Source organism: Peromyscus eremicus, chromosome 15 (assembly GCF_949786415.1).
Source record: "Peromyscus eremicus chromosome 15, PerEre_H2_v1, whole genome shotgun sequence".
NCBI lineage: Eukaryota > Metazoa > Chordata > Mammalia > Rodentia > Cricetidae > Peromyscus > Peromyscus eremicus.
The window spans coordinates 19,854,232-19,870,349 of record NC_081431.1 but is presented as its reverse complement, the minus strand read 5'-3'; the positions used below and the strand labels follow the sequence as shown (position 1 = coordinate 19,870,349).

The window sequence follows — 16,118 nt, the reverse complement described above, 5'->3', positions numbered from 1 at the left end:
AGCTAACAAAACTTAGAAGAGCCAGGAGGTCGTGACACTTAGGAAGCTGAGGATGCTCAGAGTTTTAAGGCTGGCCAGACCCTTCATTATGATTCCGTAAGAAATGGATACTCTCTGGGGTGGAGGGGAATCTTCAGCTGGGCAGCCCGCACACTGGGCAGGGAGCTCCAGGAATGCAGCTTCTCTGAGTCATCACCTAGGCTAGGGTGGGCTTGTTAGTGATGCAATTTACTTTGAGTCACCCATGTGTAGCGCAAATCCTAATTGGTCTTAATAAAAACAAACAAACAAAACGCAATGCGATACGGGGTAAATACTGAAAAATTAGAGAGACAAAGGAGCCAGCCACAGCCACCTCTTATCTCACCAACTCCTCAGCCTGAAAGGGGGGCTGAGCTCCTGTCTCTCTGCCTGCCTTATCACTTCCTGTCTCCACCTCCCTAGTGCTGGGATTAAAGGTGTGAGCTTCCACTACCTGGCTCTGTTTCTCTTTTAAACTGAAGCAATCTCCTGTAGCCCATGGTGGCCTTGGTCTCCTGATCTTTCTGCTTCCCCCTCCCAAGAGCTGGGATTAAAAGTGTGTGCCACCACTGCCTAGCCTCGATAGTTAACTAGTGGCTAGCTTCTCACTCTGATCTCCAGATAAGCTTTATTTGTTAGAGCACAAACAAAATAGCACCACACCCATGTTCCTGAATGCAACCCCAATAAACAAGTGGTTTCTCTAACCTAGACATGAGTAGACTTGTTTCTTTAGTCTTTCATCAATATCCTATCTGAAGTGAGCAGACATTTTTTTTCAAATCACACTTCAAGTTGTGTGTGTGTGTGTGTGTGTGTGTGTGTGTGTGTGTGTGTGTGATCTAGATGAGACATGAGACTCTGCACTTAGATTTTAATAGTTGATGCTGGTATCCCTTTTGGGGATAGAGTAGATGAATTTCCTGTATGAGAAGAACATGAATTTTAGAAGGCCAAGGGTAAAATAGTTTAAATGTAACAGGCGCCATCTTGGGAGAAGGCACAGCTCCCACTAGAACTTAATACCAATACCTTGAACTTCCTGTCATTCAGAACCATAAGAAATCAGTTTATGTTCTTTATAAATGACCCAGTCTCAAGTATTTTGTTAGCATCACATTGGAACTAAGACAATTTTGGGAAGGGGACATCCATTCTTCTTGTTGGCCCGTTCTGCTATGTCTGTATGGTTCTGCTATGACTTTCATTACTCCAGGTGGATTTTCTGGGATGATTCCTGAGAAGTTCTTTATTCTGACAAAGGAAGTAGAACAGACCACTAAGCTAGTATTAAGCCAACTGGGAGAGCCATGAAAACTCAGGCAGAGGTACCAAGGAGTATGAGATCATCTGAGAGTTTTTGTTTTATTTTGTTTTGTTTTTAATTATTGGAAGTATTGTTTGATTTTTCAGGACTACTAAGTTTGCTGAAAGGATTTGTGTACACAAGTTGTCATTTGGTATTCAGAGTGACTCAGAGCTTTCTTAAGGACACACACACACATACATACATACATACACACACACACATGCATTGATGGCCCACTCCTGGACAGAGCATAGCTTGCATTTCCTGACATTTTTTGTGTTATTAAAGTTATTTTGGTTTATAAATCCTCAAGTCTTGATGTTCTGAGCTGCAGGGAGGTCTAGGGAACATCATGACTCTTATGTCATCTCTAAGTCTCTTTATCCCTCCCCTATAGCCCAGGAAGAACTTCTACTAACTCTTCCTGTCTGCGGTTGGTGGGCATCTCTAGTCATAACCTCACTACCCTACTGACTTCAGCCATACCATACGTGACTACTTTACACTAGGGCAGTAAATCTAACTAATTGTATTTAGTTGTAGAAAATTTTTGGTGTGCATGTGGTGGGGGAATTGCCCATATAAAAGAGAAAATGCATTCAGAAAAATGTTAATAGTGACTTCTCTCAAAATACAAAAGATGATCCATGCTTTCTAGCTCCCTTCTTTCCTTTGTTGATGGAGGTATGAGCATCCTAATGTGGCTGGGTGGTCTTAATTTCTAGTTTAATAGGATCATTGTCACATTGCCTCAGGGAAGCTTGTGTTCCTCAGAATGAATGTCTTTAGGTCAGTAGAGCACAGGGTCACAGGGACAGGAAACAGAAAATGTCAAGCTACATGGAGACATCTGGTGCCTCCACTTTTCTCCCAGAAGAAAATTGGAGCTCAAATAGCTTGTATTGGGTAAGGTGAGGGTATCTGATCAGACTTCTTTTTTTCTGTCTCCCTACAGATGACAAAGAAGTGGTTCATTTATGCTAGTTTTATTAATTTAGAATTATTTAAGCCTCCTTTTGAAGCCAGGCCAAGGAGAGTGCTAGTAGATAGTAACTAGCTATAATACAAAGGGCAAATAAAGTCTGAACTGAACTGAAATCAAAGACCCACCATTTCCTGGAGTGTATCTCAGGTACAGATTTCTCAGTCTCTTCAGCCTTTGGGTAGCCCTTGGAAACATCCTAAGAGTGTTGCAGGATCCAGTCCAACATTCTTCATGAAATGCCTTACACAGAGTGGGGGCACAGCAATCTCCTTGTGGGCTTCTTTCCATGCCTCTGCCATTGTCCTTCATCGGACGAAGTAAGAAGTATGTCCCCTGGAAAGTGAATCCTTGAGCAGCCAGGGAGTCTTCCATTTTCTGGATATCTTGCCTTATGCCTGGCAAGCTGTACTGATTAAAAGTTCTAACAGAGGAAGAAAAAACTAATTTGGAAGGAGTAATCAAAACTCTCCATAGTCCAAAAGAGATGATTTCCCGGTTGTGCTGAGAACCAATAAACCTCCATCCTGAAGACAAAAGTAATTTAATGAAATGATACAAGGTTTCTCTGGAGAGGGATACTTCACAAAGCTCAGTGGTCACAGCTGTGCTGTGGAGCCAAACTACCCTGGATCTGTGCCAACCAAGGAAAGACTTCCAGTACATTCTGTTAAAGAAAATCACTTTGTTTCAATTCTTAAAGTACTAAGGTTGGCAGTGTGTGCCAAGGAAATAGAATATATTCACAGGTGCATTATGTATTGAATATAATGTGTCCAATGTATCACTATCAATAGAACATATGTGCAATATATATTATATAATATATATTATTTATGGGGGTCAGGGGGATGAAGAAAGGGAGGGAGGGATGAAGGTAGAGAGGAATGGAGGGACAAAAACAGATGGCACACACATTTATAGGAATTGGCTTACATCATCATGGAGGCCAAGAAGTCCCACAATCTCCCATCTTCAAGGTAGAGGAACAGGAAAGCCAGCCATGCAATTTATCCTGGATTCTGAGAGCCAAGAATTGAAGTGGCAATAGTGTAAGCCATGATCTGAGTACAAGATCCAGAGACCGTTTCTGGACACATGTCCCCTTTCCAAGAGGAAAGAGAGAAACTCAGTCTTCTGGGTTGTTGTTCTTTGCAGGTCTCACTTGGGTTGAGTGATGTCAACTCACATTGCTAAGGGAGATTATCTTAGGCCCACTGACTCACACTAACAGACACACCAAGTAAAATGTTTGGTCAAATACCTGGTCATCTCTTACCCAATCAAATCAACAGATACTGTTAGTCACAAGTCCAACCCTTATCAACTGGGCACCCATACACCTCCTCTTAAAACACACTTTATCTTGAAACAAAGACCATAACAAGTTCATAATGTTACCCAACATAAAACAGTTTCCCTGTGCAAAACTAAAAGTGTACTCATCCCTTCCTCAGAAAAGTAAGGAAAGTCCTTGAATGGTGTTTACTTTCCTCCTGATACTTAATGATTTAAATACTATGCTCAAAAATTAACTATATTTAAATACTAATAGGAAATTTAAATATCTTTTGTTATGTGATAAGGGAATAAGAAATGAAAAAAGGCAAAGATGCTTACTTAATATATGTATACAAATGATTATAATCCGTAAAAAGATGTTGATGACAATTACAATTGTTATCTCATCAACATAACTGGTCATTTATTATCATGTACTTCTGATATCATTCTATGTCCCTTAGGAATGTATAGTAGTTTGAATGTAATTGGCCCCCATAAGCTCATAGGAAGTGGCACTATTAGGAGGTGTGGCTTTATTGGAGTGTATATGGTCTTGTTGGAGGAAGTGTGCCACTGTGGGGTGGGCTTTGAGGGTTCCTATGCCTAGGATACTGCTCAGTGTCTCAGTTGACTTCCTGTTGCCTGCAAGATATAGGACTCTCAGATATTCCTCCAGCACCACATCTGCCTGCATGCCACCATGCTCCCTGCCATGATGATAATGGACTGGACTTCTGAAACCATAAGCAAGCCCCCTCAATTAAATATTTTCCTTATAAGAGTTGCTATGGTCATGGTATCTTTTCACAGGAATAGAAATCCAAACTAAGAATGCCTAGGCATCTTAGAAAGATCTTTATAGATATTTGAGAAACTTCTCCATGTGAATTGCTATGTCTTTAGGACATCCTCGGGTCTGATTACATATACATTGCTTCTGTATGAAAACAGCATATTGATGTGCACACCCAACCTAATGGCCTGGACCAAACAGCATTTAGCTTATAATAGTCATCTCAGTTTCCAAGTTGAGGTGGTTCTATGTGGTTAATCTTTCTGTCACTACTAAGGCTCCTTAGCAGGTAAAGAACTGCCTCTCAAATGAAGAGCAGATGTCTGGAGACAATGACAGAGCCTTTCTCCAAAATCCTAAAAGTCTGTGCTCTGACTCATTGTACAGGCTTGTCACAGACTCCAAACAGCTTCTCTTCATTCACTTTTCCTTTAGTTACCCCTGTATCTGCTTGGTCATATGGTTCAAGTGGTAGAATAATGTATGGAGTTGCCTGGCCTATGACATAGTAGTGATTGGTCTAGGCTCTGCTCAAAATTAGAAGCTTTTGGGGTCACTCACTCAAAAGTAAAACTTCAAAGAATACATGGCCTCCAAAATCCAAAGGCTGCCTAGATGTTGTGCCTCTTTCCTGTTTGTAACAGGGAGTGCAACACTGGTCATTCACCTCAGAAGGAGTATCTTGGCATGTCCCACGCAACTGAGCACCTAGAAATTTTGCAGAAAGCCAAACTCCTAGAGTCTAGTTAGATTTATCGCCCATAACTTTTCCAATAAGTTTAAAGTAGTAGCAAATCTAGTTCACTGTGCTTAATCAGCACATGACCAATGTAATGGATTAGTGTGATGTCTTGCAGAAGAGAAAAGTCACTGAGGTTCTTGAAACATAAGAGTTGGGGAGGTAGCTCAGCAGGAGTGTTTGCTTAGCATGTATAGGGACCTGGATTCTACCCATCCAAAAGTGGAGGGCAGGGATAGAAGGAAGGGAGGGAGAAGAAATCAAAAAGAACAAAAAGAGACTCTGGGCTGAGAAGCTGCAGAAGGTAACTGCTTCCCTCATTGGTTGTCACCTTAAGGGTTCATTTTCTGTCTCCTGTATTTTTTAGTGGCCCTTGGGGACTCTAGGGAAGGATGCACAGAGTTTAACTTTCATTCCTTTTGCTGTGACAAAATGTTCCAACAAAGGCAACTTAAGAGAAGGAGGGCTTGTCTGGCTCACAAGTCCAGGTTCCAGTCCCTCTCTCCACCTCAAGGGTTCCGACTCCTCTGAACTCCCCTCCTCCAACAGAGGCAGGTCTTTGCATCTCAGTTTCCATGATTAAGCTAATCTCCCACAGATATGCCCACGGGTAAACCTAATCTTGAGAGCTCCTCATCAAGACTCCTTTTCCAGGTGATTCTAGATTATGTCAAGCTGGCAGTTAAAAGTAGTCATCACACATAGGTCATTGCTCAGTTTGAATGACATCAAGCCTCCAGCTTCCTATCATGCCACATCTACAGATACCACCATTCTGGCCACTTTACTAGGCCACATTTGATCACCAGCCATGAAGTACTGATGGGTCAGAGTGGAAAACTATGGTGACAAGCACAACTGAATTTGTAAACAGGGAAACATTTTATATTGCTTATTTTAAAGTGAACTCTCAGAACAATGGGTGGCAAGAAAGAGGAGGGACTGTATGAGCCAGAGATGTTGAGACCATGATTGGAAAAAGCACAGGGACAAATAGCCAAACTAGTGGAAATGCATGAACTGTGAACCAATAGCCGAGGAGCCCCCAGCTGGATCAGGCCCTCTGGATAAGTGAGATAGTTGATTAGCTTGAACTGTTCGGGAGGCCTCCAGGCAGTGGGACCGGGACCTGTCCTTAGTGCATGAGCAGGCTGTTTGGAACCTGGGGCCTATGCAGGGACACTTTGTTCAGCCTGGGTGAAGGGAGGAGGGGACTGGACCTGCCTGGACTGAATCTACCAGGCTGAGCTGAATCCCCAGGGGAGTCCTTGCCCTGGAGGAGATGGGAATGGGGGATGGGCTGGGGGAATGGCGGGGGGTGGGGTGGGGGTGGGGGGGGGTGGGACAGGGGAATCCGTGGCTGATATGTAAAATTAAATTAAATTATAAAATAAAATAAAAAAGAAATAATAAATACTAAATTTGGAGGGTATCTAGTCCCCATATAAGAGGACAATCAGATAAGCTCTAGGGAAAAAATTCAGTTTGTGCTAAAGAGGCACACGTGGTAGGGGGAGTCAGTAATTCTTCAGTGGAAGCAAGAGATGTTCTCTGGGGAGAGAGGCCAAGCTTGAAGAAAATTTCAGGCTCATAAATCTCATAAATACAATCATTCTAGCCCCAATTTATCCGGCAATCCACAAAACCTAAGGTGAAAGTACTGAGAGGCCTCGGTGACCACACTAGACGCCGAGGACTTTAAGGCCGTACAGCTGAGCAAGAGGCATCAGGGCAGGCTCTTAGAGGAATTTCATAAGAAGATTTTCTAGAATCTTCCAATTACAATGTGTTTCTGGGCAAGTTACCAAGACACCATGAGCCTTGGCTTTCCCTCTGCACAGTCCATAAGAGGGAATCATCCAGATGAGTTGACTCACCAACATTAAGCTCACGGATGTCCAAGGCATTCTCTGAGAGTATGTAGAGAAGGGATTTGAATTTCTATTTTCATTTTTTAAAAATTACCTTCTAATATTTCTGTGTGTGTGTGTTTTAATGCATTTGATATTTAGTATCAATATACAAAAGTACACAGATAGTTTAAGAATGCTGGAGCTAAATGCCATAGAAAGCATTGGCTGTTTCCAAAGTCTGAGAAGAAAGAGCAGCGTCTAGGGCTCTGAGCCACCATATTGTGGTTGCCTGAACCCAGGAAAGTGCCTCACATTCACTGTGTAGGTTCCATGGATAATAATAGCATAAGATTCTTGCAAAGATCAAGGGACTGCTTAGCATGGTGCCTGGCAAGACATGTGTGTGTGATACAGATAATGGCTTGCATTCCTTATCAGCAAAACGGAGATTAATTTTTTTCTTGCCAAACTTTGTAAAAAAGTATTTCCTTGGTGTGCTTTAAAGTATTATTTTTTAATTGCTTGTTGAAAAATGTCATTACCCCCCTCCTCCAGGGCTAGAAGATGAGAATGTTTCAATCTACCCATATGGAACCCTTTTTCCTTCCTTTACAGCATAAAGTCAGCCTGGGAGAGCTGGGAAAAGGCATCCAGGGAAACCAGACATTGCCTGGGTTGCCGCTGTGACCTCTCTGAAGCATTCTGTTAACCTGCTTCAGTGTTAGCATTTTCAAACTAAGACCAGCGCTCTCCGAGCTTCTTAGCCTTTAGAACTAGACTAAATGTTTGAGTTTGTTTGTTCATGTGTAGCCACACTTTGAAGAACACAAGATTTATGCATTTAATAAGAGCCACAGAATGGTGTGATTTGGTGCCAAACGAGGTTTAGGAACTAGGGCTGCCTCCCACAGCAAGCTATTCAGAGGGAAGAAAAGTATAAACAACTTAATTCTGACTTTCTTTGGGTCTATAAATTATTTACAGCTGAGATCATCATTTTTTAACTTGAGTAATATATCACTCTGGTTGGCAGAACACCGAATAAAATAAGGAGCATATTCTGAGTTCCTTCTTTGAATCATCTCCACTACTGTCATTCGGTGACCCACAGGAAGTGTGACAAAGTAAGACTTAAGAGTCTGTGACTTAGATGGCAGATGGCTACACTTGATGATGGGAGGTGGGCGTTAGAGAACAGCCTCTCCATTAAGTCTGAGACTGAAGGGGAAAACTCAGTGACAATCATCCTGCCTGATATCCTCTCATCTTACAGGGCATGAACGTCCTCACTATGACCAAAATCCTGTGGTTTGTTAACAGTGTGAAAAATAGTAGCAGTCAATAATCACCTCTCATCAAAAAGACCAGCCTCCACGTATGACTTCGACAAAACTCTGGATAATGTCGGTGTACCTATGACAAAATCAGACATGGCCTTCTCTCTGGTCTCAATGCTTGTGTCCCCGCCGTGTTTGTATGCTGAAATTCTAATCTCCATGGTGATGACTGTTTTAAGATACTGAACCTTTGGGAATGATTAGAGCAAGAAGATAGATAATGGAGTTAGTCACTTATAATATCAACACAAAGATGCTCAGTTGACCTTCTACCATGCGATGTTCCAGGAGGAAGGTGCTACTTGTAAAGCAGGAAGTAGGGCCCCACTAAACACCTAGTCCACCAGTGTCTTGATCTTGGATTTCTAGCCCCGAAACTATGAGTGATAAATTACTGTTGCCTGTAAGCCGCACACTCCCCACTCTGTTGTGTCAGCCTAACAAAGTGAAACAACTCTTCCAATTCTGATTCTTTGGTCTCACTGAGTGATCTGGGCAAAGCTCCTACTAAGCCAACTTGATGAAACTTCTCTCCTTTTTCCCAGGTCACAGTTCTTTCCTAAGGTGAAGCACACATCAAAATGCAAAACTTCCTGTTCACATCACCGTGAGCTAGCCCATGCCACTTTTACACACCCCATCCACTCAGATTCCTCACTTCTCCTCAGTCAAGAAAACTTTCTGCCCCAGACACTTTCAGACTTTACAGAGAATCTCCTGGAAGTCATAATGCCCCTTTCCTTTTGCAATGGTCCTTGTGAATTTAGTTTCTCTCCATCTAAGTCCAGATTTCCTTTTTCAGTTGCACGGAGAAATTGTACTTTTTTAACCTACTCCTGATGTCTTAAGTGTTTATTTTTTGTCTTGAACTTATCTATTAAAGACATATCCATATATCAAAATACATATCAAGTTCACACTTGGTGCTAGAGATAAAAATAAAAACAATAAAGTCTCCACTCTGCAGAAGATGAGATGAGATACAAATAAGAAACAAGTATCAAATGATATAAAGCACTGTGTAGAAAAATGAGGTGAACTACAAGTATGAAGATCGTGAGATACATGTTATTTAGGGTATTCAAGAAATATCATAAGTGACCATGTGGCTGGTATACATCAAGAAAGAAGACATCTGATCCCCTAGACTTACAGGTGGTTGTGAGCCACGCAACACAGTTACTGGGACTCAAAGTTAAGTCTTCTGAGTTTGAACAGTATGTGCTCTTAACCACTGAGTCATCTCTCCAGCCCCTACCTCCACATGCTTATCACTTCCTCAGAAAAGTATTTCCTTGTTTCAGGGTCTCATTATGTAGTCCAAGCTGGCTTTGAACTTTTCATCCTCCTAGGTCAACTTCATAAGTGTTAGGGGTAACAAATACAAAACAAGTTTATTTGAAAACAAATATAACTGAAACTTGTTTATCACATTCCTTTGTCCTAGTATTTTGGGGCATCTCAATTTGTCTTTATCTGCTTGATTTTAATTTTTTCAAAACTTATTTTGAAATACATTTATCTACTAAATCTTTACTGTTGTGGAATATTTAACTAGGCAAAAATGTGTTACATTTGCCTATACTACAAAGTATTACTTTAACTGTGAAAAAGCGTGTTACATTTGCTTATGCAGCATTTGTTTACTAATGTAAGGATGTGTGTTTTAAGTATGTAACAATGTGTTGCATTTGTTTCACCTTGTCTGCCTAAAGCACCTAACTGGTCTAACAAAAAGCTGAATGGCCAATAGCTAGGCAGGAGAGGATAGGCGGGGCTGGTGGGCAGAGAGAATAAACAGGAAGAGGACTCTAGAGAAAGAAGAAGGAGAGAATGAGAGAGGAAGAGCAGGTCATGTCTAGGGCCAGAACCCAGGCAGCTGCCAGACAGACAGACATGGGCAGCAGTGAAAGTAAGATATACAGAAGGGGGAAAAAAAGTAAAAGCCCCAAGGCAAAAGGTAGATAAAGAAAAACAGGTTAATTTAAATTAAAAAGAGATAGCCAGAAATAAGCCTAAGCTAGGCCAACTATTCAAAACTAACAAGTCTCTGTGTCATGATTTGGGAGCTGGTTGGTAGTCCAAAAGAAAAACCCTGGTGTACTTTACCCTTCATTTTAATAAGTTATTTTCCTTATTATAATTATATTCCTTATAAACACTGGGGTGTAGATTAGGGATTGTTTTTTTTATTTATAATCAATGTAAAAAGTTTTCATTTTCTGAAAATTGTAATCTATTTATACTGTCACCATATTTAGTTCATGCCAGTTGTGACTGTTTGTTTTAATTGTCAACTCGATACAACTTGGAATTGCCTAGGACAAGAGTGTGGACTTGATTACATTTACTGAGGAACAAAGATCAACCCACAGTGGGCAACACCATTCCCTAGATAGGCAATCCCTGACTGTTAAGTGTAGAGAAGGTTCTGTTGGAAACAGGCAAAAAGCACCTTGTCCTAAGTATTGCCAATTTAACTCCAGACTCCATTTTACCTGTAGGGTGAAACAAAGTTCAGGTTCCCAAGCCCTAGGGAAGCTGACAACCTTCCATTAGCTGACCCACCTCCTCCTTAAACCATAGAAATATTCATTATACATCTTTAGTTCTCTAGAAACATCATGGCTGTCCTAACAACAGAAGGAACAAATGAATCTGATTGGCTGGATTGAAAAGCTGGTGTTGTATGTTGGTTGACAATGATGGAACATTCAAGGAAGCCCCTAACCTCTAAATCCTGATTGGTGAAAACTGTAACTGTAACTTGGCAACAAATGTTTGTAAATTTTGTGCTTAAATACTTGCTTCAACTGACATTTGGGGTCAGAGTTCAGCTCTGGAGTCTGTTCTGTGGCCCCGATAGATCAGTACCCTCTCCTTCCTCCCTTCTTTTGTGCTGCCCTGCATTAAACCTTGCTTTGAGGTAACCTCTTGTGTCTGCTTGGGCTAATTCAGAGCCTCAGACCACAACATTTTGGTGCGTGGTCTGGGAATCTCAATGCCTACCCACGAGAGCCTACAAGGCTGATTTGGCAGTACCTGTCTGTGCCCTCCTGAGGTAAACCAACCTTTCTGGCTTCTGGTTTCTGGTTTCTGGTGGTGTCTATCTGGACCCAAAGGAGAAACTGGATGCTCTTAGGGTCAGAGGATGGGAGACATCCCGCTTCCTCCCTGGTTTCCATTGGAGGAACATCTGGTTATGGTTTTGCATCTCCCAAGTGTCTTTGTGTTGTCCTATCAGTTTATCCATTACTGTCAGCTTTGTTTTTTGGTTTCACTTTTCTATGTCAGTCTCTGTCTTGTTTCGTACTTTGAGATCATGGGACAAGCTTATTCAGCTTCCTCTATTCCCCTAGACCTTGTCTTACAACATTTCAAGGATTTCCAAGAGAAGGCCAACAGTTCAGGAGACTCAGTCTTCCCAAGGATGATGCCTTGTCTGCCTCTTGGGCAGGCTGATAGAGCAGCAGATGTCTGGGTCCCACTGGCAGGTCATCCAGTTCTCTCCCATCTCCTCTCTCATTCTATGGGTTGTCCTTGGTGTGCCAGTCTGTCCATGTCTGTCAGTTTGTCTGTAGTTTTGTTTAGTTGCTTAATTGTTGCTCTGTGTTTCATATTTGAAAAGGAAAGAAGAAAAAAAGTGGTTTCTTTGGAGAAACTGGCTCTGCTATTGGAGCTCTGTACAGACAGCTCTTCAAGCCGAGCATGTCCAGAGCTGCAACCTGAAATAATTCAGTGAGAGTATGTGGTTGCAGAATGCAGTACTTGGGTTTGTGGGCAGCTTTCTCTGGTGCCTATGAGGATTGGAGCCAGTGGGTAGCACGGCATCCCTCCTTGAAATTACAGCTGGAGAAAATAAGAAAAGTTTTGTTTGAATGCATGAAAATGCACATCTGTGTCTGACTGGTCTTGAATGTCTGAGTTTACTGTGTTCTGTGTGTCTTGGTTACAGCTCAGCTGTTACTGTTGCAGCCAGCCACCTGGGCGCAGAATTTATCTCTGGGCATTCTGGCCATTGGAACTAATGTAATTGGGATTCAAATGTCAATTGGGTATGGATAATACTAAAGTTGTTTTGTGCTGTTCTGCTTTATTGAAAGCCTGGCTCTAGAATTAGGTTATGGCCCACTATTTTTCAGACCCAGACTTGCTTTTAATGTCTCTGTGTCTGGGGTCAAAAATTGGTGGGCATGAATAACAAGAGCAGAATGGCTAAGGAATTATTGGTTTGTAAATTTATTGGGCATGGCTAACAATCTGTAATATTTGTAACAAAAAAAGGTTAACTCAAAACTTTAGCACAGGGTTAGTAAGCAAAAGGTTACATAGGTAATCTTAAAGCAAAGATCTAATCCATCAATGTCTATAATTTTGGGCAAACATTCAAATGTGTTCACCTTCCTTTTTAAACCCTTTAGTTCTGCTTCTGACTAATTTTTTGTCAACTAAAATATGTCAACCCCAAAACATGGTTTTTATGCTTAAAGTCTCACCATGAGAAAGGCTCAAGACTACACTGGAATCTCAAACACCCAATGTGGTTAACAGGCCAACTAAAGCTAGTGTACAGATAAGCACCAGAAACTGGGATATTTCTGTCTTGTTATGTAGTAAGACAGGGACTTAAACAGTCTGGCAAAGGACTGGTAGCAGTTTCTCAACCTCACAACTATTTGGGTATCAAAAGACCTTTTGACAGGAATAGCCTAGGGTCTCCAGTACGTTGGACGTTTGCCTTGTAATTCATAACAATACACCACAAAAAAAAAAAAAAAAACATTTGCTTAGAAAAATGTCTCTCCTTACTTAAAATTTATTCAAACTTAAAAAAAACACTGGTTTAAAGATATATACCTAACTTCTTTGTTTTTCCTAGCATTGTTAAGCTGTAGTTATTTGGGTAAACTGAGTTGTACAGGAAACTGTTGTGTTCTAAAATGATACACTATATAAGGATTGGGGAAATTCCAAGTCTTTTTGTAGACTATGTTTATGAGTTAAAAGTCTTATCTTGATGCCAAAAAGAGCTTCAGCTCAGAAATTTTTGTTTTTAAGGATAACTTATTGTAAACTATTAAAGATGATTAAGCCTTGAGATGTTCAGAGCTATACTTATAAGTCATGCCAAGTACTAATGCAATCAAGTGCAGGAAAACTTTATCTAGCCTCATATGTTTTCAAAGTATAGCCTAAAACAAATAACTAAAAACAAACAAGGGTTGTTTTTATAAAGTCCTCAAACTGTCAGAGATTTGCTGAAGATGGCATTTAAGATAACTAAACATATATGACAGACAGAGATTCTCAGATCTATCAGTGACTCCCAAGGGCTCCAAGAAGACAATGGGTACAGCAACGGACAACTCCACCTGGACTATGGTAATGCTAACCAGCTGATCACTGAGTGAGACTGCCCCAATGCCTCACCTTCTGCCAAAGCTCAGCCCAAACTGTGGACAAGCTGGACACTGGAGAGTTGATTTCCCCATTTTGCCTAGACACGGTGAGGCCCATCTCCCCATATTCCTCTTCCCCAGGAAAGCCTCTCATCCTCTGGGCCTGGCAGCCAAGACTACTGTCCTAATAACTCTGTTTTCATCACCATGGAGACCACTGGAGCCTGGGTTATCTGTCTAGGTAAGGGACTATGAACCAGCCTCTGTCACTTTGGTTAATCCTTCACAGATCTCTGACATTGACAGCTAAGGTAACTGTAGCTTTGTCATCTAGGCAATAGCAGACAATCAGCTCCTTCCCTCAAGGCTGCAGCTATCTTGTTGGTTCATTAGTCAGTTCATTAGTTAGTTAAGCTACTAGGTCTCTTGTGAAGAAAAGGTAGACAGGTTTGTCTTGCTCACAAGCTTATTCATATTAAAGAATAAACAGGTTTCAGATGTTAACTTTTTATTAAGGGAACATACCTTGCAATGGCAGTTCTCAATAATTACTACTCCTGTCTCCGGTAAAATACATTTTCTAATGATGTTGAGGGAGAAGGTAATAATAATCAAATTGGTTTGTATATAAAACGTCAAATGCTAATAAGTATAATGCACAGAAAATAGAAAAGAAAAAAGAAATTCCACAGAGCAGTATGGAACTGGCTTGGTCTAGCTACCCTGAGAGGCATGCATCATAGGTTTTCCTGGTTATGCTCCTCTGTATGTTCCCTTAGTAGTCAAAGAAACATGAAAACTTGACAGGACAATAGGTCTTAGACATTAATCTTATACACCCTGTATGATTTGCAAACTTCACTAAAGTATATTATTACACTGAGATTTCAGAGGTCTAGAGTTATAACATTAATATAAGGAGTTTGGATAAACTGATAAGAGCACTGAGTACTCACTATTCAGTCATAAGCTCAAGATTTTAAATTTCCTTTGGTTGTTTTCTAAGCATAGACTTAAGGATGTTTTTCATCAAGCTAACCCAATGCCATAGCTTTTGCTATGTCTCCAAGGTATAAATCTGTTCTAGCTGTTTTACAGACACTTGACTGCTTTTTTTTTTTTTACAAATATGGATTTCAGTACAATGAAAATGCTAATATATCTAGAACTTTTATCTCCTTTGGTAAACTAAAAATTCATGCAAGCTTCAGGGAGTCAAAAAGTTCATAAGACTTGAACTCACCTGTCACAGGTCAAAGGGACTCTAGATAAATAAAAGTTCCAAATACAAAGTTTTCTTTTAAGCTCCTAAATTTTAACTTCTGTTCTTATTCTATATTTGTCTTAGCAGATTTAACAGACATCATCCCAGGAGCGCTTGTGGACTGCAAACTGCTGTGCTCTGGACTTGCTAAAAGCTGATGTGAACCAGTACAGCTGATGTGATTGCTCCCTGTCCCTTCACCTGGATTAGCCAATCAGATGCTTCTGATAAATGCCCCATCACCCAGCCTTTGACTAGCCTTTCATCTTTCCTGGGCCCTGACAACCAACACCCCAATTTCAGCTGGAAGCAGTTATACAAGACAGTACATTGCTGCCTGTCCCTTTAACAGGCTGAAAATGCTAAGGCAAAGGCAAATTCCCTTTGAGGAAAACCTGTTGCTTACATTTCAATCATTCTGGGATAGTCCAGCAAAAGTAAAACAAAACCTGTTGGATAGGGAGAAACAAAGGAGACATTAACTAAATTAACACTAGAGACTGGTGAGGACTGGACAACATTCCTTCCCTTTGCCTCCTCCAGGTCAGAAATACCCCTTACATGGAGGGTCTGGCCCCCTATGAGATAATGTTTGGGAGTCCCCCTCCAAACTACTCAAAACTCAGCTCTGATTTACTTTCTGAAATATCTAATTTTGCCTTACTCCAGTCAGTACAGATGTTACAAAGGACTCAGGATGGACTGTTTACTCCAGTCAGGACAGATGTTACAAAGGACTCAGGAGGGACTGTTTACTCCAGTCAGGACAGATGTTACAAAGGACTCAGGATGGATGATCTGCCACCTGTTAAACCTCATGACTACCAACCGGGAGACCTAGTCTGGGTTAAGCATCATCAAAAGGAGACTCTGTGTCCCCACTGGAAAGGCCCTCACATTATGATCCTGACCACTTCCACCATTGTCAAAGTCGATGGCATTTGTTCCTGGATACATCACACCCACCTGAAACCTGTTCCTGACAAAAGACTGGGCACAGATGCTAGAAGATGGACAGTTCAGCAGGACCAGCACAACCCACTAAAGATAAGACTGATCAAAAGCTGATCCCTGTCCTTTTTTCCCCTCTGTCTGTTGGTTTTAACCCCCTCTTGGGTGGCCCCAAACTATTATCAA

The 16,118-nt window shown here is 41.2% G+C and overlaps 1 long non-coding RNA gene across 1 annotated transcript; it reads right to left on the bottom strand.

The window, feature by feature from the left end:
* Positions 1-2,300: 2,300 nt before the first annotated feature.
* LOC131925636 (uncharacterized) lies at positions 2,301-8,450 on the bottom strand. The gene is made up of 2 exons (XR_009383314.1): positions 8,331-8,450; positions 2,301-2,839 (listed from the first exon to the last, which is right to left on the bottom strand). It is a non-coding gene; the product is annotated as an uncharacterized LOC131925636 (long non-coding RNA).
* Between the last annotated feature and the right edge of the window lie 7,668 nt (positions 8,451-16,118).